Genomic DNA, 27,165 nt, shown 5'->3' with positions numbered 1-27,165 from the left:
CGCAATAACTATTTTTAAAATTTTAAGAAAATATTATAGTTTATTTATATTTAAATATTTATTAAGATAACTATATGTTTTTATTTTTTCGAAGAGGGAGTCGATTTTATCCATTTACAAGGGGTTTTGAAGGACGGTATTTTCTAATTTATTGTAGATATTTTATAGTAAATTTACAGAATTTTAGTCCTTACAGAAAAAAATATGGAAAAAAAATTATTCTTGCATTTTTGAGACTGGCTTATAGAAGTGAAACTTCTGGAAACGAAATGAAGTATTCAAATTTAAGAAATAATGATTTTGAGTTCTCTCTTATAGCTTAAGACAGAAAACATTTGTTCCATAACAATAATTAAAATAAAACAGCCATTTCTTAATTCAATACGAGTAAGAAAATTTTTATATTGTAATAGGAGATTATGAGATTGCAGAACCTCACTCAATCGGACCAGCACTTCCGAGATTGTTATTTCCTCTAACTTCCTAATCTTCTATTACAATATAAAAATTTTCCTACTAGAATTGACCAACGTCTCCCTCCCTCCCTCCGCCCGACCATCACTTCAGTATCATCTCGCGTCACGAAATCAATTTCTTGAGATGTAGAACGTCTGTAAAGAAGTTTCACTCCAACTAACAGAATCGGAACACTCAATAAACTAATAAAGTATCGTTATATGAAAGGAAATTTTGACATCAAGAATAAATCGAAATGCGCTTGGGCGACCGAAAATCTGATCGTATAATCGAAAATAGCATCCTAGAAAACCTACTAAACGATTTTAAACGTAATTTAAATTTATCCAACCTGCAGAATATTTTGAACTTATGACTTCTCTGGTGTTAAACTATCAAGGAAAACCCGGCTCGCGAGGCAAACTAACCAACGGGTAAAAGTGGGCTACATTTTGGCCCAACTCATGCGAGAAACACGCCAACATCCGCCTTAAACTATATTTATTACCTTCCTTCTGTGTGGGATACCACAAGAGAGTTCTTAAGTTCGATAGACCCTCTACGAAAATATGGCAGGCCATAAGCGAACTCACGTTGCAATAAATTGAACGTCTCCTTCTCAACACGTCAATCAGTTATAAAACAAACCTGACTTTATCGCCTTTTATTTGCAAAATAGATGTATGAATTTCCGTTTAGTTTTACTATCATTTATATTATTTTGGTCAAAAATAATACGTTTACAGCTAATTGAAAACATATGTTTCATTTACAGTTCAATAGTTTGTCAGTAAAATTAAACGTGTGAAGGAATAATTGTCCCTTCCTCTTGAGCGTGCTGTTTTCTGTCATGCGGGCTCATTTCCCCTCTCACCATATTGTGAGAGATAGTACAAGAGCCCAAGAGGAGAAAAAAGGCAGTTATTCCACCCCAATTATTTATTACTTTAATGAAAACTATGGATAGTAACTAGTCAAAATTGATGAATCAAAATGGCGGCTGATTCAAAACATAAAAAAAATATTTATTTCATTTGAGCTATATATCTTTACAACTATCTGCAACACTAGAAAACCAAACGAAACATCATTTAAATTAAAGTAAACTTGCTAAAACATGAGCCCTAATAGAGCTCTATACGTCCAATAAATCCCAAGATATAGCTTACTAAAAAGCAACATTTCTATAAAATCCACTGAAAAATCAGTAGTTTGTGAATATATTTTGAGAAATCTATAACTCAAAAACCATTCAACGTACAAATGTCTATTAAGACTCAAATTAAAGCTAATTTAATGTACTATAAAGTGTTTTATGAAACTTTTATTCGAAGGAGTTGTAGTTTTCAAGATACTTACTAAAATAAATTGATTTATAGTAGTTTGGACCAAAGTTTATATGAAAAATTCATATTCAGATATGGATATCATAAAAACTATCCTATAAATACTCGTGTCATAAATTGCATTACAGTAAGTTAAATTACCACTACTTTGAGTACTGGTAGACAACTGTACGTCTACCACTTCCTGAGTTATTGCTTTTCATTAATCCAAAAAGTATGTCTGAACAACTGGAAATCAACATTTTGTAAATTTATTTTGTCAAATATCATAAAAACTACTACTCCTTCGAAGATAAACGTCATAAACCAATTTATAGCACAATAATTTAGCTTTTATTATAGTGTTAATTGATATTTATAAGTCGAATGGTTTTTGAAATATAGATTTCGCAAAATATATTCACTAACTACCGATTTTTTCATGGTTTATGAAATATAGTTTTTAAAAACTATATCTCGGGAATTATTGGACGTAATAGCTCTATTTTGGCTCATATTTTAGCAAATTTACTTTACTTTAAATGATGTTCTCTTAGGTTTTCTATTGTTGATAGTTTTAAAGATATAGAGTTCAAATGAAGAATTCACTTTTTTTTAACCCTTAGAAACAGCCGAAATTTTGTATTCCCCCTACCTATACTTGGCAGACTCATGAATTTTGCCAGGTAAATATTTAGTAATAGTTTTCATTAAAACAACCAAAAATTGGGGTGAAAATAACTGCCTTTTTTCACTCCGGCTCTTGTACTAAGAGCTATTACAGTGGTAAGTTGTACAAAAAACTACCCTATCAACCTGCGCCATAAAAAAATTTTAACTAACGACGAATTCATAGTTTGTTTTGGACCCTTCGTCATACAGGTGTTCTATACGTCTTAAACACTCCACCAGCTCTGTTTTAATTAAGGATGATATCGCAACTCTATAGCGACAATGGCCCCTCGATATCGTATCGCCCAAGATAGATTTTTACTTTCACTTAATTATGTATGGAATATATATTAAGAGAAAGTATTGCGAAATTTCGAATTCGAGTTTCCGATGGAAATGTACGGTTTTGGGTTCTCCGAGTCCAAATAACCAAGTGTCCCAAAAATTGTGTGTGGTCTGTGAGTGTTTTTTTTTTTCTGGGGACCAGGGAATTTTCTGGTGGACTACCACTTTGGCAACCTCTGTTCTGGAATTAAAACAATTATTTTTATACACTGGCTTGATATTGAGAGTTTCACTGAACTAGAACCAGATAAATAACAATTAATCAAGTTTATAATATTCATGTATTGTCTAAATGCGTTATTATTAAAAATTTATTACAATAATCCTTTATGTTTCTAATTTCATTATTAAATATCAATTAATAATTTTATTTTATTAGCCTCTTGAAACACAGAGTTATATAATAAAATTTTATATCTCTCTTAATTTTAATTTGTAGTGTTCTATATTTTATAGAACGTGTTTAGTATCAATTATTATTGTTAATTTAAGTGCATTGACCAAAAAAGAATACTTATTAATTGTAGATGATGGTCGGAGGGTGTGGTCGGTAAAAAGAACATAAATAAATTGAAAAGAGTTTCAGCTAGGACCCCTTTCCTACAAGCTCCCTGATGGAGACCAGAAACTCAAGTCGAAACGTCGGCATGAATAAATAATTTTTTGTTCATTTATGTTCCTTTTACTCTTCCCCCCCCCCTCCTGACCATATTCTTTAATTACTAATCTCCGGTCAACTATCTACACCTCATTAAGAATATTTATTACGTAATAAATACAATTTTTGATTACTAAACGTAACAAAAAGCGTAGTTTTTGTTTGCGACTTTCGAAGTAAAACAACACAATTATCTATTAATGATTTAATGGAAAAGTTTGATAATGTGATAAGAATGATAAGATAAACAATCATTGTAAACATAGTTTTTACGCATCTGCAGATAAAATCCGACTGAGGCTATAGTTATGCTTGCATTTTTTAAAATAAAATAATAAGAATATAAGACTTGTCAGGGATTTCAGAATATTAAAAAAATAATCACTGAACGTATTGAACCCTCGTGGCCTAGTGTACAGACGACCTTGGTGGGGACATGAATGACTGTGACGTCATGGGATTTGATGGGAGGGGTGAGAGAGGGGCGCGCTGATTGGTCAAGGGGCCGTGACGTAGCCAGTCCCGGTGAGGCAGTCGGGCTTGTGCTGTCGTGGTGGGTGGTTATAGATTCTGCTCGTACTGTAGTGTCGTCATCGTACCAAGGTAGGCTGTGTTTTGGGGGTTTTTATTTTAGGTAAGTACCAAGTTATTTCTGCTTAATAAAAGTAATAATATATAAGTTTTAAAAGTTTTGCTTAAAAAACTTGGGTAATGGACGTTATAGTAATTTGCTAGAAGTCACTGTTCTATATTGAAAAAAATCTACCAGCACCGTTTTAGTTAACTCAATAAATAAAATGAAATGAGTGGGGAAAAATTATAACAAGTATTAAAAAATGAATAGAAACAGTGTTCAGTATAAATATAATTTCTCTTCTAAAACTCACAATAAAATTATTACAGTATTTTCCTGGTTGCCAGCAAACAATAGTGACCTTCGTTCATTTTTCTAGTTACGTCGTGTTAATTTCTTTTACTCGCATTTGCAAACTAATAAAAAGAAAATACGTCCAAGCAAATGTGACTTAATGTATATATAGAATGTTCTTAGCAAATGCATCAAACTTGGGTTATTATAGTAATATATATGAACTTCATCAATAAGTTTTCTGAATTGCGTAGTTTCCTTTTAAAATTACCAAAACAACTCTTGGAATATCTTTGTTATTCAAGGACGCTTTAGTGTATTAACTTTCAACAATCTTATAAGTATATAAACATTTTTATAAGGAAAGAAATCACCTGATATCCTCATAAAAATCATTTTCAAATTGTTATCAAGAACTATTGTTACGAAATCAGTTTTTAAAACTGCTCAGCTAATATATGAAGTTTTTTTTATCTATTTTCTTTCTGGTTCTTACGTTGGTTGTGAACATCGTTAATATTTTGGTTCAGTTGAAAATAGATTTTATTTATATAAAAAAAAGATGTATTAGAAACTTATAGACGAGAAAATTAATTATTCGATTTGCAAGATAAGTTTTAAAATATCTCAGGAATGCTCACCCCTCTCCGAATCCGGTGAAGGGACATGATGGATGATTCAGCGAGTCCAATATTTAGGTCACTTCCGACTATCTATCGGGGCAGCATTGGACTGAAGAGGCCTTTCATTTCCTTCATCTTGGAGGAAACATTGGAGAAAATGAACTTGATAAGTATATAATTTTTATTCCATGGAATAAACCACTTACGACTTAACATTCGGAAAATGATCTGAGAGATACGAGAAAATCAAGAGCTCTTATCAAGAAATCATTTCAAGGCCTATTTAAATTAGTTTTGTACATTATATAATCATTTGAAGTATAGAAACAGTAAATAAAAGATAATTACGATTAAATTATATTTTTAAAATTGCTATTAACTTCTTAAAATTGCCTTAAATATAAATAGTTCTTGCAAATTTGAAATTTGTATTTTATATTATATACCATCCTTCTTTATTTAGTATCCTGTTTTTTCTTCGAATTATACTGCATCTGAAACTTAAAAGGGCTTTAATAGAGAAGGCGCTGGATAAGTTTCATCAACATAATTAGCGCTGTTTCGATGCTAGAATAAACATAAAAATATGTTTTCGGCTATTGCCTATGATATGTCCTGTTTGGCCCACCATCTATATCCCAAGTCTCCACTGGGTTCCGTTATACATGTGGCACCTAACTCCTGTGATCGATAAATTAAAACTATTTGGAAGATAGTCCGGGTGGCAGTGAATAAAGTAACAAAATATTACAAATAAGTATTGTTTATTTATTGCTATTTGATACTGTATTTATATAAAAACACATTAAGTAAACCTGAAGAAAGGTCATAATGGAATAATACAAGTATGTAGAGAAACTACCCATCGGTAGCCCTCTAATCATATTTCTACACTAGAAGGTCTCGAGTCCATCTTCTTTTCAGTCGCCTCAGAGCATTGTCAGGAATAGAAGAGATCAAGCTTAGAAACTAGAGGGTTTTGATGGTTAGGGAGTTCATAATGGAGGATTGATATCTGGTTCGGGCTACATAGGTTACATATGGAACATTAAGGTCTTTATGAATGATGACACAGTAAGGAGCATTGAGGATTTTATGATTGTACGAATTTACGATTTGGATACGAGAGGAATTCGAAGGGTTAGTGGAGCCCCAAAGTTCAACTCCGTATGTCCAGATATGCCTTATAATTGTCATGTAGAACAGTCTTTTGTAATGAATTGGTAATTTATACCGTTTGTATAGTAAGTGCTGTAATAGTCGAAATCGACATGAAAATTCAGATTTTTCGTTTCTTCAAATGTAGTCCAAGGTAGCGGATCTGTTATACAGGGGTAAGAGCAACATTATTAAAGGATACCGTAGGGCAGTCGGTAGGTTTACGATGAAGGATAAAGTTGATTTGATGGGATTTGTTGGGATTTATTTTGATTCTCTAATTATGGCACCATTCATCGAGGGTTGCGATATGGGATTGGAGAGTTGGGATGCAATTAAAGGGTTATTATTGACTGCGAGCACATATGTCATCAGCGTAAGTGGTGAGAATAGTGTTAGGATTGGTTGGAATGTCAGCTAATTAGACTGTGTAGAGGATGGGACCTTTGATACTACCTTGACGGACACCAACGAACTGAAAGAAGAGGGATGAATAGGAATCATTGTGGTTTACTTTGAATAATCTATCAATGAGAGAGGAATGGATAATTAGAAAGTATGTAGGAAAAATACATATAATAATAAAAATAATGTAAATAGAAAATATTTACTATTTTGTACCTTTATTAACCGCCACCCCGACAATATATTACATACGGTCAACTATCATTCTTCCGATAAATTAAAACGAATCAAGAATGAACTGCGGAGTACTCTTGGTTCAAGAAAGATTGAGTAGTTTTTTATTGACGTCGGTAGAAAAGCTCATGAACTTAACAGAAATATTTTTGCTAATAAAGAAATGATTTTGCTGATAAATAAATGTATTTATTGCAAATGCTTTTTGATAATTGTGTATTAGACATGCTGAAATTTGTGCTAAGTAAGCTGGTATTATATCTGACCTGATTCTTATTAATACGGATACGGCTACTCCTATTTTTTTGAGATTTTTGAGAGAGATCTTGAGAACATGTATATGCATACCTCCCACATATTATTGTTCCAGTCATTCACAGTCTTATGTGCTAGGTCGAACTGTTCTTTTCCCCTTTGATGCGAGGATATATTTTTCGTCTTACTACAAACAAACCTACTAACTATTATTGAAGGTTAAATAAAATAATGACTTTAAATAGCATGCTGTTTAGTTTTGTTGATAGCCTGAAAGTTTTAGCTGAATAACCCAAAGGGGACCCACTATTCCTGATATCCACTAGTCAAAGTCATCCTTGATCCGCTTTGGTAATGCAACCCTAAATTGTATAGAGTAAGATGTGATTGCGAATCTCATGATGGATCAGATCGTAAGCACAGGAATCTATCAATGATTACACATAACCGCTCTAGGTCCGCGAGAATGGGAGCAGGCATCCGAATCCTGGGACGACCTTTCTCCGATCTCCAAAGGAATTCCAGGACTGGGTGCAGTATGTGGGCCAGCGGAACCTGTCCTGTTAGCTCTGGGTTCTCTTCCTTGTATTTCTTTCGATAATTGTTTTTATCTGGAGGAAGGAAGTGGGCTATGTTCGGTCCGTGGTTGTGGTAAATTCATTATATAGTTATATTGTTCCTGCATCCATTTTGTATCGATATAAAATACTAGCTGGAATGGGTTTTTATTACAGATGAATTCGCATCTTCGTATGATCTAATCGAGTGTATTGTACGTTTAATGATTCATCATATATTTGTATAACGTGGTATTCATTTATTTAAATAAATAAATAAAACTTATATATTTTTAATTATGTAGTGTGACATTAGGACAAATTAAAAAGAAGTGACACAATAACAATATTTTAAATTTTATTTATTAAGAAAATATTACACTCAGAGGAAATAGTTATGATGCTCTAAAAATGCATGCATATGAAGAAAAAGAAAAAGTTATAAAAATAAGTATAATAATATAAATATCATACACAATTAAAAAGAGAAAAAACATTTACAGGTCACCAGTACAAATAATTAATTAACCAAACAAATTATTAGTAAAATAAACTATAGAATAGTTAAGATGAAGAAAATTAAACTTAGGAAAAATTAATAAGTAATTTAAGCTCTTTCATAATGTGGTGGTAAAGAGATATGGTTATTTATTTATTAATTTTAATTAATTATTTTTCTTATTTAATTTCTTTGTTGATCCTCAGAATCCTAAATAAGTGTTTTTGAAAGACCATTCTGCCTTTCATTGATTATTTTTTATTGTCACGAAATTTCTTTGTAATACATGCCTAGTGTATTAAACAGTAAATTTTCATTCAGTTAAAATGAAAAAAAAATATCATGTTTTTAGATGAGTATAATATCATCATCACCAATTCTGGAAGGTAGGCAGTTTCATAATATAATTAACATTATTTTGAAGTTCTAAGAATATATCTTACTATAGTTTTTTTATAGTAAGATTAAAAAATGGGTGTGTAGGGTTTAATATCAGGAGGTAATGAAAATTGGTGAAATTATCTCTTTGACTACATTTTATTTTTTTATTTTTTTTCATACCCCCTTGACGAAATATACATATATATAGAATACAAATTACATCTTTGTTTGCCGTTGGCATTATAAGACTAATTACAATGTCCGTTGAAGGCGGGTATGCAGTGGTGGTATAATAACTGGGGGCTAACAGAGAATCCTACATTTTATTATTTATATTGCCTAATAAATTTAATTTCTAATTTCAGAATAAAATCTACGGGAAAAACCTGTGTTGGAAAATTTCCAACACAGGTTTTTCCCGTAGATTTTATTCTGAAATTTTTATATATATATATGAAATATTTAATATGCGCGTCAAGAATTTATGAATGTATGCAATTATACTGTTCTACACCATAGATGTTCTGTTGGGCTTAAGTTAGGGCTAGAACATCTTAAACTACAAATTTCTGATCATAGTTAGTATCATCAATTTTCTGGTCATAGCAATTTTTTGTTGAGCAGTTAGCTTAAAAATGAAAATGACCATTTAGCAATAAGTTTATTCTAATTTTATTATTATTTGACTCAGAAAAGTATATAATTATTTTTAAAAACATAGAATGACTTCACGTTATATACAAAATCAGTGTATTTTTCTATGGATGTAGTAATTTAAAATGAGCTCCCGGATAAAATGAATTCCCATTGAAACTTTATTCGTCTTAGAAAATAATGTATAATGAAGAAGAAGCAAACGAAACGTATGCGTAAAGCCAGCCCCAAGGTCTGTAGTAGAAGACAAGCAAGGACGCTGTGTTTTAAATTGTATTCTCTTACAGTTTTTACAATTTGTATGTATGCTTGATCTGGCTCAGAACATTTCAGTACTCTTTCGGTTACTTAACCTATTTTACAGCAACATTAACCAATATCTAAACGTAGGGAATGATAGAATAAAAAAAATTAGGAGTTACATCTTTTTCCGAGAACACTGTTTTCTCACAAGTTAGCTTTTTGATAGTCAACATCACATAAAAAACCGTGCCCGTGTAGGCGACATATTTCCGTGACAACGTATACTCTATGCTAATATTACATAAATATAAATTAAAATCAATCCAATGTTATATATTTGAAATAATAAACCAGTTCACATATTGAATTCAGATATTTATTTTTGCTTGGTTATACATTAATTAATTTTTATACATATGATATAATATCCATATGTTAAACGAAGTCAATTTCCGTTACGGGACACTTTTTCTAACATGGCATCCCGCAAAATGATTTATAAGACGTTGTCACGTCAAAACAGGAAACCTTTTGGAATGGATTGTTTGTTGTTCTCCCATGCCTTGTATTGACCACCGTACATTTTGAGGGTAGTTTTTCTTTAAATCTAAAACCGGTAGGAATTAATTAATTTATTCTTAATCAATTCAATGTCTTGGGAACGGCCATGGATAGAAACCATTAAATGGTCGTGTTTGTGGCAAAATTGATCAAGTGACATTTTTGCAAAAAAAAAAAATAAGTTTTTCAGTCTTCCTGTCCCTGAAACGAAATTACGCTTCAGTCAATTTTGAAGCTTAGATTTAGTTTAGGCCCAGATAAATATGAATAAATCTTATCTTCGCTTTTATCTCCAATTCCACCATATTTTAAATTATATAATAGAGTAGTGAGAGTTTTTTTATTTTATTTTATTTCATTTTTTTTTTTTAATTTTTAATTTTTTTTTTACTTATTTATTTTATTTTTTTAATTTTAGTATGTATGAGATCATTCATCAATATTACCTATTACCCATAACTGTGTGGCAGATTGTAATATCTATCAATAAATAAATCTATCGATAAAAAAAAAAAAAAAACATAGAGTAGATTCACTAGGGCGGGGGTCATTCGATCACTTTCAATGAACGGATCCTTTAACCTTTATACCGGTGACACTTTTATGGCTGTTATCTATCGGACTTCACAAGCCGAAACTGCTCCTTCACTAGATTCATAATTTGTCGAGTTCCGGCGGATCATTTTTATAATTATAAACAGGACGCCTTTTGAGTTTAGTTTGATATGGTTAAAATGGTGAGTCTAATACTCCTTGCCTGCTTATTCTGCGAGCCTACTAAACTTTGCCTTTTACTCTCAAAGCAGATGCTGTTAGAACTCCAATATTTCAACTTTTTGCTAACCATACACGGCGTAAAACGCAGATACAATGTCATTTATTGAATGGAGTATAGATTGTTTCTTAAGCCACAATCTTAAAGTTACGATCCTAATACCATTAAAGTTGAACGCTTGATGTTTTTGTGCATCATGTGGCCGAGTGTCTAACTACTACCATTCTGAACATTCACGATGGGGATCCCATAGGTTTGATGCCAAATAATTTTGTGTCAATTTCAAACTGAATGTGGTGGTTATGAGTTCGTGATGCCCGCTGCTGATTTATTATAGATTTTTTATTAACTAACAATAATAGAAAAAAAAATATTACAGATAATTTTCTAACTTTCTGCAGGAAAGAAATTTTCAAGTCATTGCTATAACTGTATTTCTGCGAATTGAGGTAAATCTCTCAATTTTCCTTATTTTCCCAACTTGATATCCAATATTTTGCTATCTCTGTAGTTTTATTTAACAAGGGGAGGCTACGGACGTCACAAACCAATTTATATAAAACATTATTTGTGATACTAGTTCAAAAAATATTAGATATGGGTTTGAGAGTTTTTACCAATGTGCCTTAGGAACAAAGAAAAAAAATGTTTAGTCTCAAAAATTTTTGTTGTTGACAAAGAACTTAATTAATTAATGTTGGTCCAAAAATTTTTTTATGTAGATAGGCAATTTTTCAATAATCCTTTAAAACATTTTAATACGAATTTTGTTAAAACTAAAACAAAATAAAAGGAGAATTTTATGGATGATATTTATTTTCTATCTACATTAAATGTTCACGAAACATTTATAATTACAGGTTTATATACATAACCTAACTTTCTTCATAGCCTACGTTAATACTACTGTTTAAAAGATGAATTTTTTGCTCTTTCAATCCATATTAATACCTTTTATATTTTATGAATTTATAAAGGAGAAAAAGTAGGCGCGAATAAAGAAAAACTCAAATTTTTGTTTGTACCTCTAGTTTTTATTTGTTTACATAGGTCCGTTTGGACCATTTAGTCTCGTTCAGATGAGCCTAAACCTCTCTTTATTTTCGTATAGATTAGTGAAGTCGTGTTGAAGTTATTAAAATTAAAAAAAAAAAAAATAAGTAAGGGGGAAAAGTTTCAACAAAAATATTTATTTTTTAACTGCTATGAAAATTTGTATATAAGTTTTTGTTGTTAGAAAAACGAATAGTACCTTTATTTCTCACTAAAAAAAAAATATTTTATCCCCCTTTTCGACGCTACTGGATCCTTCCAGATTGTTTCAATATTGTACTGATATTATATCACAGTGGAGTAATTAGTTACCCATTGATTTCCTTTGTTGTATAGGATAAGAAAAAGTACTACTAATTGTATTCTTAAGTTTAAATGTATACAAAATGAAAAAAAAAAATAAATAAATAAAATTTCTTTTAGTAATGTTGGCCAGAATGTTTTCTATCATTCTTAAATTAAAACATATTTTATCTTGCCCTTTAATGTGCGTGGGGTCTAAATCGTTTCAATTAAGATTTTTTTTTTTATGTTACATTTAAATTTACATGCATATTCTTTAGTATATGTATATAACAGGATACGTTTGTGAAATTCCGGAATAGTCATATTTCGATTTTTTAGTCAAACACGCTTTTGAAATCGCATCTCCCAAACCATAAATATAGTTTTTATAATTTTTATAGGAATTAAAGCTAAGTACAATAACCTCTGTTAAAGCAAATATATATCGTTTATTATATGATTTTTCGATAGTGCAAACCCTACTTTCATATATTATACTATTATTGTTTATTTTGCCGTGCTCCAATTTTTTATATTTATTATAAAGTCACTGCTTTACATGAATACTGGCACATCTGAATAATAAAGATTTTTTTTACTTTTTGTTTGAGATATACAATAGATTGTCCTGTAGATTGAACTTAATTTGTAGCAACTCTAATAGCTTTAGAAAAGTCTTTAGGACGACTTCTGCCAAGAAAGTAACCCCAGTCTATAGTACTGTCTTTGGATTACGTCCAGCTCTAAATAAAATCTTTTTTTTTTGTTGTCGTCAGATGTGCCATGATTCAAGAAAAGCAGCGAACACTATAAACTATTATAACAGTCATATAAATAAATGCATTTTTAGGATCAGATCTTTGTTTCCTCATCACTGGACCCATCACTTTAATATCTATAAAAATTATTGGAGCACAATTTAAAAATTTGAAGAACTATATTTATTTATAATTCACTGACTAATTCATCTTCCTTTTTAGAGAAAACAGTCAATTTGTGAAGAGCACATTTTGTGTAAAATTTTATCAACTTAAAAAAAAGATTGGAACAGACGCGTAGTTTTGGAGTTGTTTAATAAAAATGGGGGAAAAAATAGTAAAGATTTCCGGAAAATCGTTTTAGTTTCTACAAAAGTAAGCATTATGAGTAGCAATACAAAATTTATTTTAGTTTTTAAGACTTAGATTGAGTTTTTCGAACTCAATGTAGTTTGATATAGTGATTAGATGAAATAGAAATTGTATACTAATTATATTAATAAGTGTAACTGTGAAAATAATAGGTAATTGAATAGTGATAAAGAAAGACAAAGGCCTAATGGCCTGCAATAATGTAATAAGCAATGTTTGGCTGTAATAAAACCCTTGAAAATGGCCGGAATGGTTGAAACGTAGGAGTGTAAAAATAATAAAAATGTAAAAAAATAAAACTGTTGAGACTATATGGATTTTTTTTTTATAACTATTTGTCTAAAAAAAGCATTTTCATTGTTTATGTATGTTTTTATTCGAGGTATGGAATCAAAATAATATTGTTAACTTTTTTTTATTTATTAATTGATAGTTAACTATATACAAAAAGTTAATATGACGTTATTAAATTATGTTATTAAACTTCATTAAATTAAAATAAAGAAATCACCGAGCAGGAAAAAAAACAATGTTTTTTTTATCTGTGTAATAGTAAAATATCTGGAGAAATTTACATTTTTAGTACATATGTTATGCTACCTCTTCGTTTTCATTTATTTTATCAAATTTGATGTGGACCAATTTAGCAGTCATTTACCTTATTTTGAATTTTGATATCATTTATCATATTTTAATATTCTAAACTACCATCATAGTTTATTATAATTTGTCATAGTGTTATTATAACTATAAATGTCTACTTGTTAGATAATTGCGACTAGTATCAACGTATTGGGACAGTTTATGAATAATTTAACACTATCACAATAGATGTCAGAAGTCAAGGACTCCTTTTTGTATATTTAATTCTGATTCAAATTTAGTTTCAAAACTTTCCATGAACCTAAAAAAGGTTTTTCAAATTTTATTTTTGAATATACCGTCTAATTTTATCACCCATATATTTAAATGTGATAGAGGACTGGAAATGGAGCAGTTGGTTAAGTTTTGACCTGGTTGATAATTTATTTATTCCCCTTTATCAGTCAGCTATGGATCGATCCTGTATTCGGCAGACCCTCTTGTCTTTTGCCCTTCCTTTACACTGTGGGTATCCACTTCTTCAATATGTTGATCAATAAACATTACTTTCTTCGTAGCAATTACCGCACCCAAAGCCCATCAAGGAATTAGTGGATTTTTTAAAATTTCAATGATGGATAAAAAAAAATCACTAATTTAATGTTTTCATTGCTTTTTCATTAGTTCCTCAGTGTAAGATTAATTATTATATAGTGCACATTAATCTCAAAATCTTCAGCTTCTTTGAAATCATAATTACTTCTTTTTCAAATTTCAATTGTTTAAACTTACTAACAAATTTTATTTATTTATTATTATTAAAAATATTAGTATTTTTTTTATCAGTGTTCTTCCTCTTCTTTGTCTTATGCTTGACTAGATAAATCATAGAGTAAATACTAAATACTACCAACTTGTTTTGTGTCCATTTTTTCCTTCTCTCATTTAGGATTAATTTTCAAACAGGTGGTAACATTCATAAGAATTATGGGAGACTTCTCTGTACATTGTGTTCACTTTTTTTTAACGCACAATTTACATGTTGATTACTATTTTTACCTGTCGTTTTTTTTTTTTTATGAATAAACATTTATGGGGAAATGAGTACTAAAACAATGTTTTCACCAACATAAAACATATAAAACAACAAAAAAAAAACAATATTAAACAACAAACCTTTCTATTAACTAAATAATTGACTCCGATTTCTTCAGTTTTCAGAAAATTACTTTTAACAATATTGAGAAATAAATAAATAGGATTAAAAAAAAATGAAGTATTAAAAAAAAAAAATTCTTATGAACGCCATTTAGGGAAGTAAGTTTTCCAGTAGTATTTAAGATAATTTGTTAAATTTCAATGAATACTTCTCAAATCTTTGGAGTTTGGAAATCCAGTCAAAATCGTTAGGAAATTTCAGATTTTGCTTCTCCCTATATACGTTGTTACAACAACGTCCCACGCCTAGGGGCACATGGCAAAGGGAACTTGTGGTCCTCTTTCTGTAGTTTAACAACTGATATCTGTGCTATTATAATCTTTAAAAACTCACGGATTTATAGTATTAAAATATCAGGAATACTTTGTACTGTTCAGGTTCCGGTTTTAAATCAGTTACTTGATTCTGGACACGCAAAATCACATTTAAAAAGTATAATCGTTTTACTAAAGTATTTTTTACAATATTTATTGCTGTACATTTCCTGTAAGACTCAATAAAAGGAGTTTTTCTTATCCTTTTATTTTTAAGATCTCGTACTTTTATTTCCAAATCAAAGAAGAAAACTACTTTAATTCAACGCTTCCTTGAAAAAGAAATTCAATTCCCAATACTACACGGCCGATTTATCGATCAGTTGATATTTTTTAAATTGATAGTAAATCTCAAAAAGTGGTTCTTGATTTTCGAAAACATTTTATTCGACATCAGAGCTCTCAAAAATATGGAATATTGTAAATGAATAGTTAGTTTTCCAGCAAGTTTGCCCACTGCGCGACGCGATTAATGAATTACGATATATTTCTAATTCCCGGTTCATTCACAAATTTAGAAATGATCACATCCACTCCTGATGAACTCAAGATGTGTATACATCGATTATGAATAAACTTATAATAGTATCGGAGTCAACCTTCTTTTTCGTTTTTACATTCTTTACATTTCGTGTGGTTTGATTTGTATCCTTCTATTTTTAAGGTGGCTTGTAAATTAAACGTTATCATATTAGAGTGTATAATAAAATAAATGAAAACAATTGTTACTTGAATTGTTTGATCAAGTAAACATCGTTCTTCGACGTGGTTGTTTGTATGGTTTTCTAAATCGTTATATTCCTAGATATTTTTAATTTATGGTAATTCTTGATGTTTTAGTATATGTTATGTTATTTAAAAAAAAAATAAATAGATTGTTCATTAATAAACATTTTAAATATCCGGTATGACGAAATATATGTATATAAATATTTTCTTTATCTATATTAATAAAGGGTGGAAATATATATACTTTTTAAAAATTATTATGGTCTAACTAAGAGTATATTAAGCAATAATGGAGAAAATATAGACATAGAATAAAGCAACTCGAATTTATATCAAATAAATTCTATATTTTTAAATATAAATATAATGTTATATCAATGACGTGGTGATTTGAGAGCCGTGAGGAACGGAATCCTTTTGCGACATAATCTTCCATTAACATGCATTCAATTTTTTTTAACTAGCAAATTGTTATGTAAATAGTGCCATTTGAGCTTATTTATTTATTTGTTAATTATTGAAAGCATAGTTTTTTGTCCAATGTTTACTATTTTCCAAAAAAAAAAGCTTTTTAAATACTTAATCTTGTTTTTCCACAACCACCAAACTCAATAATACGAGCGTTCCGGACAATTTCTAATAAAAAATTTCTACCAAGATAAAAATAAATTGTGAAATGACTGAGAAACGAACCGGAAAAAGTATTAAAGTTGTGAATTTTAATAGTCTTTTTTTTTTATAGTGCAAAATAGTAGGTTGGTTTCAATACACTTTTCTAACATCTTCATTTCTTCTATAAGTGTTTTAATAAAACCAAAAATGAATTTTTGGACGAAATTCGCCAATTTTTTAACGTACATATTTTTTTATTACATATTATTTATAAGCGTTCAATCTTTAGTTTTTCAGATATTGACATAAGAAAAGCCTAGTTTTGTCACCGCCCTTAACTACTCGGTTATTATGCCCTTCTTTCATTTCATTCTATTTGCAGTTCTAATCTCCTTTTAATGTTACAATGTTTCATAGGGTTTTGCATTGCATTGCACTACGCGTTGATTGTGTAAGTAGCGTAATTGCAATTGTTGATATGAAGTGGTATCAGTTTCCTGGTTTCCTTTGCCTTATACGTATTATTATCTATATTAGTATCTTATATTTAAGTTTTTATTTTTTGTTGTATCACTTATTTATGTATTCATTTTTTTTAATATCTTGGTTTTCTTAAATTCTTACATTTATGTGTATAATTGATTTTCTTCCAACAGTCTTATAATTTTACCAATACATTTTTGAGTCTATCAGTGTTCTCTTTCTATAACTGATTGTTGTTTTTTTTTCAAAACTTGATATTGTAATGTGCATTCCTCTGTTATATGTTGAACAGTTAGTGGACACTGTCACATTTTGTTTCTTTCTCTTTTGTTATCAAATATATGAGACGTCGACTTTCGAAATGGAATAAAGCCAAATCGTAGAAATGTTCAAGGGACACAAGAAATGTCTTAGCTTCTATTATCTCAATAAGAAAATAATACTTACCTGGTTTATCTAAAATTCATTCCCTTGCGATACATGAGATTTAATGAATTTTCAAAAAAATAAAAAATTACTGTAAGAAATCCTATACATCAAAATGGACTTACTCTTTTTTGAATTGATTAAGCTATTCGCAAAAGAAAATCAACATATTTATGTTTGTTAGTTTTGAAAGGGCGTTTAACAGCTTGGTCATCATGTTGGTTGTTGGTTTTGATAAGGCCTAGTTGTTCTACAGAGTCAAACCTTTGGTATGGTGTACGGATTGGAACCAGTGGGACTCATTTCCGTGAGATTTGAAATAGTCTAGCTTGGAAATTATGATTTGTTTAATAATCGTAACGATAGTGGAAAGGATGATGAAAAGCAGATAAGTAGCAATTCTAATTTTAAAAATAAGGCAAGATAAATAGATAATTATAATAATAAACATATTTATGACTCCTCTTTTTAATAAATTTAATCATTTATGATAAAAAAAAAAGAGTTCGCAGTAATACGTTTTATTAACGTTTTACCATATTGATTGTTATTAAAAATAGTAATTCTTACGAAAAATAATCACTTTTCATGATAATGGTTTTTACATGTTTAAAAAAATGTATTGTCTTGAATGTTACAACTGGTTTCTTTACCTTCATCAGTATTAATTCGATGCTGTTATTAGGTATAAATGTTTTTTTGTGACCAGCTCTGGAATCTTCCTCTTCTCACCTCCATAATTTATTTTCAGCTTTTGGTTCACATTACCCTATAAATATACCCTTATCTTCATAGGGACAACTGGAAACCCTGGGCTTTTTAATATATTTTTCTTTCCCAAGTCAAACATATTCTTTTTTATTTTTGCAACAGAGTGAAAGCATCCCGTATCGATACTATAGTTCCTTTCACCTCTTATGGAAATTGTAGAATTTGCATATTTTTTCAAAATAATTCTCTTTGAATAAAATTAAAGTGCCACTTCCTTTCACTTATACACTTATTAGACTGTGTTATGAACAGGACTTACAATTTAATGGACTGTGGACTCTTTTTGAGAGTAAAACAACATTTCTGCCTTCAATTTCTACTAGGTTTAGAAAGTTTTCATCGTTTCAACTATTTTACCAGGTTATAGAAAAGAAAAAAAATTGTATGGTGAAAAAGTGGATTTATCCCATTTTCAAAGTTAAAATCTTATATATAGATTAGGACCATTTATCCTGGTCACAACCACTTCTCTTCTTTTGTTGCAATTACCCACTCTTTCGTAATATTTTCTATTAATTTTCTGATTTATATCCAATCATTTATTTTATTTATATGTATATATAGTTGACCGTAAAAATTGATATATAGGAAGATGGTCAGGGTTGCGGTCACAAGTGAAACGAAAATAGTTTACAACTATTTTATTTTCCAACGTTTCGCCCCACTTTGCAGGGCTTCATCAGGGCTGTCCAAATGAATAAGATGAACAGACCAAGGAAAGACAGGTCTGTTCATCTTATTCATTTGGACAGCCCTGATGAAGCCCTGCAAAGTGGGGTGAAACGTTGGAAAATAAAATAGTTGTAAACTATTTTCGTTTCACTTGTGACCGCAACCCTGACCATCTTCCTATATATCATTTATTTTATTATTTGTGGGTCCAGTTTTATTTAAATTTGCTACACTTTCATATTTCACACTACACATATCATAAGTTATATGTAACCTATCTAGCCCGAACCAGATATCATTGCTTCCATTATAAACTCCCTAACCGCCCAAACCCACTAGTTTCCCTTCTAATGTAAAAATGTTATTAGAGTCCTACCAAATGGTAGTTTCTCTACACGCCTGTAGTACTCTATTACAGACACATCAAATTTCCTGATTGTATTGCTATGTACAGTTGTATTTTCAATAAAGATAAATCAAAAAAGTATTTATTTATTCTATAAATAAATTAAAATTAATGACTAGTGACCAGTATTTAGTGCTAAATTGTTATAGAATCAATATTATACATATTAAGAATTATTTTATGAAGTTAGTTATGCTGTTAACTGATGAGCTTATAAATAGGTTAAGTGAAATTAACAAACTAACTATTTAATAACTATGGTGACAAAACATTTTATTAGAATGGAAAAACGTACTGCGCATGATCCGCTAGCGTTATTTATGTTTTTCGTCAATCTTCCTTATTTTCTACGACTTTATATGGTAAATATGTTTGTTGTTTAAAGGCGTAAAACCCTTTGGTCATCAACTCTTATGGCTTGCTATCCTGATAAGGTTACAAACACCACACATGTACACACGCACACACACGTGATTCAAACAAATGTAAAAGAGGAACGTGATTCATTCAAATGTAAAAATTAATAATAAATATAATAAAAATAATACATAAAAATGAATTAAAATTGTAGAGGAGTTAATGTAACTTTAGCTATCCCATCTGTGAGAGCTTCTGATAAATTTGGAGTCAGTCCTATCCTGTTTATTGTTGGCAAATAGTTAGTACATTTCAAAAATATGTTTAATCGCGAGAATGGACTGAAAATATTGGCTCGTTGGAGGTTGCAGTTTTCTGAACAGGTGAGAGTGCGTGAGTAGAGTATGACCTATTCTCAAGCGGGTTTGAGCAACTCTGCGGCTATTGCGGTAGGATGTCGACCATGGTTTTACTACTCTTTTGATTCCTTTTAATTTACTCGGAGAACTTTCATCCCACTTGGCCTGCCATCTTTTTAATATTTGTAATTTAAGGGGTCTACTGAATTCTCATGGGGTAGGAACGGCGGTGCCTCGGTCAGGGAGCGTGGGTGCCTCTCTGGCAGCTTTGTCTGCGAGCTCGTTACCAACAATGTCAATGTGGCATGAAGCCCAAATGAAAATAATGGACTGACATATTTAAATATGTTTGTTTCTTTGGCTTTCTTATCTCCTTAAGTTAATCATCAAATTCTGTTATTGATTTTTTAATACATAGAAAGATGTGATGATTAATTATTTCAAAGAAAACATTAAAGTTACTTTAGATGAAGCAATTTTGAACATTTGTTATTTAATTTTTCCAATGATGATAATACCTAGCTTATAGTAAAGCCCATTTAATTGTATATTGATTTACTTAAGTTATAAACAATCTTTAGAAACATCAAATAATATGAAAAATCGATTCTACAAAGATTTTATCGAAAAGTATACGACATCCCTGGCATTTAGTTGCTTCAAATATGTAATCTCAGTTTCGTCCGACTTTTTGTTTTTGAGCTTGGCTGTTTACACATAGATAAGATTTTGGGAGAGTTTTTTATTTGAACTAAAAGGACCTTTCGAAATTTATTAAATGAACAAACTGATTGTCATCTGTTTATTTAAACAAATTTACTATCATTCATTGTTAATAGTAATAAACAACGGATTAGAAAATTTAATCCATCTTTTCTGCATACAGTACTTACGAATGAAATGTGTTTATATTTATAAAAAATTGATCTATTCAAACAATTAAGAACACAGACAATGGAAAAATACCCCCTGCCAAAGCCTGTGTGTAATTTTAACTACAACTCATAAATAAAAAAAAATAAAATAAGTTATATGCTTTAAAATATCAACAAGTTAGTAATTTAAAACAACTAAAAGGTATTTTTGTTAAAAAAAAACAAATCTATAAAATTGAACTTATAATAAACTGTGGTATGGCATTGATCCCTCACGTGTTACCCAACTGAGCTCTTTCCAGTGTAGCCCGTCGTACATGGTTTCTACAGTACATATTAAATGGTTAAAATGTGTTTTATTTCTTGATAGCTTGCCGTCAGATTTAGTTCTGTTTTGTGTACGGGTTAGAGCCACTTGGATGAATTCAGGCGTATACCCGAATAGTTACACCGAATCAAACCTTACAAGTTACTCTACCCCCTCCAATGAACCAGACTTCAGTCCATGGCCTTGTCTGGAATGCCAGAAGTGGGCCAGTGACTGGAGGATGCTGGAGAAGAAAGTCCTGGTAGTTCCTGGTCCCAACTGCCAACCTCCCACTCCGTCACGTCCGAATTACAGTTCCTTTCTCTTTGCCAAAAATCAATCCTTTTTTTTCCTTTCCGTATCATTCCTCTCAAGTGTATCAGCGACTTTTATTTTCTCACGTATCTCAGTTTATTATTTTTTTTAAACGTCAATTTCTCGCAAATCGTTAAATAAAACTATTAATTATTGTGCTATTGAATTAAACTGGACTAAGTTATTTTAGCTTTCAGTATTTAAACATAAATTTTTTTTCAAGCTTTGTATTATATAATATTCCTAGGTTTAGAAGGAAATTTTATAATTTATATTTAATTCAAACGTTTTAGTCTCTTAGACTTTTGTTTTAAGTACTGCCAAAAAGTGATGTGCAAAAAAACAAAATGAGTTTATAAATATGGAATTACAGAATGCTGTTAAATCCCAAATACAATGGACTTTCGCTGAACCGAACTAATTAAAACCAAGGTGGTTTGGATTAATGAACGGGGAAAAAATATCACCTCATAAATAATAAATTAATTTTTAAAAAATAAATAATAAGTGTATCTCTCTATTATATGAAATAGTTTTTAGTGATATCCTTGTAACATTTTATTTTACATATAGTGTGGAATAATAAAAAAAAAGGTATATGAAAGACAGAAAGTGTTAATGGAGAGAATAGTTGAAAACTCACATCCTGAACAATTCGAAAAAAAAAAAAAAAAAGGAAACACCATACTTGTATTTTTTATTGGGTAAGAATACATGTAAATTACAGTTTTACAATTTGAGCGACGAGTAATACTATTAAATAAACAGTTGTATAATTTGTAAAATGGGCGTTGGGCCTCCATCAGGCGGGCAGGAAGCACCTCCACACCCCAGTTTACGTAAAAAAAGTTTTGCAATTATTATTAATTTTTCATAAATTTATTCATAACTATTTTTGTGAGAAATATTCTGAAATTTTCATAATTTAAAACTTGAAATCACCTATTTCAAAGCTTAGATTTAAAAGTAAGAAAAATCAAATCATCCATCAGGACCTCAATGTCCCCTATGTTGCCGATTTGGCCAGAAGCAGATACCAATCCTTCCATAATAAACTTCCCAACCACCCAAACCAACTCTTTTCTATCGTGCCTTCTCCTTCACTACCTAATAATCCTCCTAGACGTCTGAAAAGAAGATGGCCTCGAGATCTTCTCCGTTAGAAATGTTTTTGGAGTTCTCCAATGGGTAGATTCTCCACATGTTTTTATCATGTCATAATATCACTTACACCAAATTTACTTGATGTGTATATATGTATACAGTTGTAAATATCAATAAATAAATTATTAAAAAAAAAAAAAAAATTAAGAAAACTGTTTTTACATAAATTAAACGTACACAGGATGTTAGCAGTTCAAAAGTGACAGAGCTCACTATTCATAGAGTTGTTGAGAGATACGTCATTACGTAGAAATATCCGAGGTGGTGGAGAGTGTAAAATCTTTTTGTTTGTACGTCTACGTTCATATGTACATATTATCTTAAAACTCTTCAATAGGCAGTTGTTTTTCAGTAGGGTAAACTACCATTGTATTAATAATAAAATATAGATTAATTTAATGAAAAGTTTAATTATATCCACCGATTAAGAAAATAATTACGCTTCCAAATTTTAATACATGGATTTTAATAAAAATGAGTTGGTATTTTTTATTGGATTATTTAAGCCTCAGTGCGTAGAGTATTGATTATACGATTTTATCAAATGTATGTTTTTATGTATCATATACATTTTTTTTTCATATTCTCTACTTCAATTTTTTTTTTGTTATTAAGTTATATATATTTCGGTTTCTACGCTGTCTCCTTCTTCTGTAGTTATCTACATTTTAAGGAGTTATTGAGTTTGTAATTATGTTGTTGTGGGCATTCTATGAATTTTAAAATGTGCTGGGGTACACATTCCTTTGGAAAAAAAATTAAACTAAACCTAAATCTTAATCCCTAAATACGTGTTCTGGCACGTCGTTTCTGAATTTTTATTGCCTGATGGTTTGTTGCCAATGCACCGGAGGGGGCGGTGGTGTAAGGATCCAGTGGATTTGTTCGTTGCTTTAGAGAGTTGGAAAACTTTCATTGGATGAACTTAGGCACAGCAGGTAGTTCGAAGAGCTCGCACAGTGGGCCCGTCTTCATCCTCTTCAGCGATGTTCACCGCACAATCTTTCACAACGCAGTTTCCTGTAGGTGGCGCTGTGTCCCTTCTCTATTATGAGTGGAAAGTGGAACACCATACAGGAGTTCTAGTCTCAATATAATTTTGTAAATTTTGAGTTTTAGCCTTAGTAAGAGTACGGGTGATGATAAAATGTAGTGTAGCCGGTATGATCTCAGGTGGACTCGTTTTATTATTAATAATAATAATATCTATAGATGAATCTTAATTTCGTTTACATGAAAACATTATAAAAAATGGAGTAAAGCATTTTTAATTGTTCGTATTGTGATTTTTATTATATTGTTATCTTTGCGGACTGAATATTTCTCTCACACCTATCAGATCATAGCTAGAATGAGTCCAAAAATAGAATTATTGAACACGGCATCAAAAAATTTCTTCTATCGTGATCTGGAACAACTTAGTGGAATCGATTACCTCGCTACCTATAATTAGGAGTTGTATCGAAATATGTCGATAGGGTTCGTGTCTAAAACTGCGATATCGAAGGATGTAGTCCAATAAATATTTTAGTGAGGACTCTCATTAACTCGGAGTTAGTTTCTTTTTCGTTTGTTTTATTAATAATTTTTACACACTCATTTTTTTGTTTCATCCTAATCGTTGTTTTAAGGTTCTGGCATTTGGCATAATTCAAGATGAACTAATGAATTCTCAATTTTCCTGCATGTGGAACAAACTGAGTTTACCACAATAAATCAAATTTTGAATTTCCTGTATTTTTGAAAATTTATTTATTGACATTTACAACTGTACATAAAATACAACAAATAAATTTGAAGTAAGATCATAATAGTTGATACAGGTATGTAGAGAAACTACGCATTGTTAGCATTGTAAAAACATTTTTAAAGTATAAGATCTCGAGGCCATCTTCTTTTCAGGCGCCTCGGAGTATTGTCTGGAATAAAAGAGGAAGCAAGGTTAGAAACTAATAGGTCTGATTGGTTAGAGAGTTTGTAATGGAAGGATTGATATCTGGTTCGCGCTGGATCGCTTTCATAAGGAACATTTAGGTCTTTATGGATGATTTTATTTGTAACAAAGTAAGGAGCGTTGAGGATTTTACGAAGGATTTTGTATTGTAAGAATTGGATACGAGAGGAGTTCGTAGGTTTAGTGGAGCCCCAAAGCTCAACTCCGTATGTCCAGATCGGCCTTATTATTGTCATGTTGATCTGTCTTTTGTAATGAATTGGAAGTTAGACCGTTTGTCTAGTAAGTGCTGAATAGTTGGAATTAACGTGCAGTTGCCTGTCTTTTCAGTCTTGTGTGAGGATTCCGAGTTAGTCGTTTGTCCAGATGTGGTCCAATGTAGTAGATCTGCTCTACAGGGGTAAGAGTAACATTATTAAAGTATACTTTAAGGCAGTCGACAGGTTTACGATGAATAGTAAAGGTGATTTGATGGGATTTATCTTTATCCTCAAATTTCGGGACCATTCTTCGAGAGTTTTGATACGGGATTGGAGAGTTTGGGATGCAATCAAAGGGTTATTGTTAACAGTGAGCACACATGTGTCATCGGCATACGTGGTGAGGATAGTGTTATGATTTCTTGGGATGTCAGCAGTATAGCGGTGTTGAGGATGGGACCGACGATACTACCTCGAGGAACACCAGCGGATTGAGAATAAAGGTATGAATAGGAACCATCCTGTATTTAAGTAGAAATTATTTGTATCTAATCTTTACTAATCTATGGTAGCTAATGACATTGAGCCCAAAATATTGTTCTTGATTGGTTTACGTCAACAAGGAGAGGTTGCGCACGTGTAACCACCGATTTTGAAAATACTTATTATTTTTTTTTTAATACTAGGTCGAAAAATATTAGACACGTGTCTGAGGGTTCCATACAATGTTTCCTAGGAGCCGAGAAAAAAATAAATAAAAGTATATAGTATATTAGTTTATTTTTGTAAATTATCGTATCCCGCCTTTGTTCTACATGTATTCAATGGTTATTATATAGTAAAATTTTTAAAAAATTGTCTAACTAGATTTAAGTAAGTATGCTCTGTATTTAGCGACCCAATGTAGTTGGGCAGCATAACTTTTGAATAAAGTTTTTTCTCTCTCTAAATCGATTTGTTTAATAATGAAGAATAAAAATAAAACGTTGAAGCTTGCATTAAAATTACAAAAACCAAAAAGTAGATTAACAAACATTTTTTTAAGGAAAAATCAAGTAGGATTTATTTTCAGCGTCTTTGAGACCCTTAATAGGAATTAGCATATAAATTAACTATTATAATTTTTTTTATTTGATTTTTGGAGGATTCTGGATTTTTTTAGGATGATTGGGCGTTCATAAAAAAAATAAATAAAAATTCATCGCTCCTCACAATTTTATCCAAATCCAATGTTACAATAATTGTTGAAAATCTTAATTTCCATTCTTCCAATGAATATAAATATATTTTAGATTTTATTATAGAATAGAGAAAAAGTAGTTGCAGATAAACAAAAACTTCATTAACGTATTATTGTATATCTCAGGTTCTGATTTCATTACATCTTAATTCTTAAATTTTTATTTCCACTCTTCCAATGAATAGTCCAAGAATGATCCAATGAATCTGATTTGTTTACATAGGTCTGATTTGTACTGTTTCATTTAATTTAGATGGCTCTAAGCAACTCATAATTTTCGTCTAGATTGAAGTTATTTTTCATTTTTTATGATTTTAAACATGTAATAGAATGCCGCCAAAACTAGCATTGGACTCTTCAACTAAATGGAGGAACTACTTTCTTTGTCAAAATCCTGGTGTCTAAATACTATGGTTTGCTATAGAAACAACCATGATATATCAGAAACTGTTAAATGTAATTAATTTTAACAGTTATTCACCGCTTTTTGAAGAAATTCTGTTATCTGTAATATTATTCTGTTATAATATAGTACCATAACTTTTAATTAAAAATAAATAAATTTTGTAATGGATTCGATTCAAATTTTATTATATTCGATAACATGTTTTTCTCCTTGATGACAGTGGCTAAAATGTGCCATGGTTGCTGGTTAGCTGTAAGGAATTTACTACCTTTAACCGTTTATTGTTACGCATGTTCCATTCTCACGTTTTATATTAATGCTAATGCTGAGAAACTTTTCTTTCATCTGCTCAACTGATCTATCCTCGGTAATATTTATTATTTAATACCTACTGACTTATCTGCAAAAACTCGACGTTACTATACGTCATTTGTTATGATAAATTTACTAAATTAGCTATTTTATGTTGGATAATTGTTTATTTTTTTCATATTTAGTAATAGAATTTTCATATGTTACAGGAACTATGGTAATGAAATCCGTTTTCCTTGTTATGGAGGTAAAAAAGCTAAACAAACATCGGTATGTACCAATGTAATATTTTTTTAACAGTTTTACAAGTGGTGTAAATTATTTT

The 27,165-nt window shown here is 30.4% G+C and overlaps 1 protein-coding gene across 1 annotated transcript in view; it reads left to right on the top strand.

Annotated features, from left to right (window-relative positions):
* Positions 1 to 3,995: 3,995 nt before the first annotated feature.
* LOC106678149 (putative inorganic phosphate cotransporter) overlaps positions 3,996 to 27,165 on the top strand; it is a 78,669-nt gene continuing 55,499 nt past the window's right edge. The window contains exons 1-2 of the mRNA XM_014416504.3: positions 3,996 to 4,090; positions 27,050 to 27,110. The gene's annotated coding sequence lies outside the window, so the exon portion shown is untranslated. The remainder of the gene's footprint in view (positions 4,091 to 27,049; positions 27,111 to 27,165) is intronic.

Source organism: Halyomorpha halys, unplaced genomic scaffold, assembly GCF_000696795.3.
Source record: "Halyomorpha halys isolate HHAL.00 unplaced genomic scaffold, Hhal_1.1 Scaffold126.1, whole genome shotgun sequence".
NCBI lineage: Eukaryota > Metazoa > Arthropoda > Insecta > Hemiptera > Pentatomidae > Halyomorpha > Halyomorpha halys.
Note: the sequence above shows the minus strand (reverse complement) of the source record. Positions and strands in the feature narration are given on the sequence as shown.